The sequence below is a fragment of the Chrysochloris asiatica genome, unplaced genomic scaffold (genome assembly GCF_000296735.1).
Source record: "Chrysochloris asiatica unplaced genomic scaffold, ChrAsi1.0 scaffold00546, whole genome shotgun sequence".
NCBI lineage: Eukaryota > Metazoa > Chordata > Mammalia > Afrosoricida > Chrysochloridae > Chrysochloris > Chrysochloris asiatica.
The window spans coordinates 585,109-586,894 of NW_006409064.1; the positions used below are offsets into that span (position 1 = coordinate 585,109).

Here is a 1,786-nt window from a genome sequence, read left to right on the forward strand (position 1 = left end):
AATCAATTGCTTAGGCCACGGCCGTCTGGGCTCTGGGCGCTGCCATGTTGGAGGCTCAGGGCCTGAGCAATGGCTGCGAGCGCGGCTGCTAGAGCGCAAACGCGGCTGCTGGAGCGCAGGCCCGACCTGCTCAACTCGGAGGGTGCTGGAAGTGTGGCCCACTTTACCTAGGTGGTTCAGAGGCCTTCACGGAGCCAGACGAGCTGAGGGAGGCAGGTATTACTGCCTTACCGACGGTGCGCTCAAAGGAACCCGGCTTCAAGACAGGGTCTGAGGTCGAGGATCTAAGGTGACTCTTCATGCCAGCGCTGGACAAACCCGAGACCGAACTGCTTAGTCACTTCCACCAGTGCGTGGCCTTCATTGGCTAGGCCTGAGCGGCGGGCTGCGCACTGTTGACACACTGGATGAAAGGGGTTTGAGTGGCAGCTGAAATTATGCAAAGCAATGGGATTGAAGTTGATACCTCTAGTCCAATTTATAAGCAATATCGTTTACAAAAGGTTACAGAAAATATCCAGAATTGCTGAATTTACCTCAGGAACTCTTTACTGTTGACCCAACCACGTTTCACAAGGGTTGAAAGATGAGGGTCTTTATAAATGTAGAAAGTGCAGGTAATCCTTCTAGCATTTTGGATCATAATGAAGAGAAAATGACATAATCTTTCATGGTTACAACAGGCAGTTGCGCTCAATGTAAATCTTATTTCACTGAACCTGTACAACGCATGGGATCCACTCTGTTGGGAGTGATAGATGGGCAGTTTCATTGCCTAAAATGCAGTGCCAACTTGGGTTCCTTCAACTAGTATGGAGAACAGTGCTCTTGTGGGAGATGGCTAACACCTGCTTTTCAAATACGTAAGAACAAAGTGGATGAAATGAAAACACTGCCTGTTGGGGATCACAAACAAGAAAAATATAAACTTGTGACATTTCATTCCTTTGGAAAAAAAACCTGATGATGATAACCTGATGATGTAACCCTGCTATGCATTGTGACTTTTGACAAATTTTCTAGTTTTTAGGTTACCAACAGTTCATTTGAAATGTGAGAAGATAAAATCACTTGCTGTGACTTAGAAACTTGGTTAGTTTGCTATGTAGGTACAACATAAGGAAATAAAAATATTAAAATCATATATTACATTTCATTTGATATTAAAATCTTCTGTACCCATAGATACATCATTTCCTAGAATTTAAAAAGTTCTAATTTTTGCAATGTTAGTTATGTGATGTTAAGGTCGAGATACACAAAATTATGTACAAAAGTTAGAAATGTTAGTGTTTAAAGATATTTTTTTACTTCCAGATATGTAAAGCAGGCTGATTTGACCATATTTAGAAATTTCTTTCTTTCTTGTTCTCTGTTTTAATGGTCATCAGAAAATGTAAAATATGTCTGGATTATTCTTGAAAATTTTGAAAAGCACCAATAAAAATGTGAATTTTCTGTTTCTGTTTAGAATCTAAATTGTTTGAAAATCATGTTTGAGATACCTCTAGAGGTAATGCACTAAACAAAATGTATTAATGTGAGGTATATTTTTAATGAAATTTTTTTTTTAATTCTTAAAGCACAAAAGTGGGAGTAATTTTAAGTGTAAAGGAAACAAAATGATAATCCTCTTTTTTAAAATGCCTGCCTTAATTTTTGAAATGTATAGAATTGTGTTATGGATGATTCTTGAGAAAATCTCAATATAGGGCCCAAAGCCTTTGGAAGCTTCCAAAAGACATTTTCTTGTGAGAATACAAAGTATTGCTGACAGTTGTTCTTA

General features: G+C 38.9%; 1 pseudogene; it reads left to right on the top strand.

Moving 5' to 3' along the window:
• The first annotated feature begins 437 nt into the window (after positions 1-437).
• On the top strand, positions 438-927 carry LOC102827134 (annotated as a pseudogene).
• Positions 928-1,786: the final 859 nt, after the last annotated feature.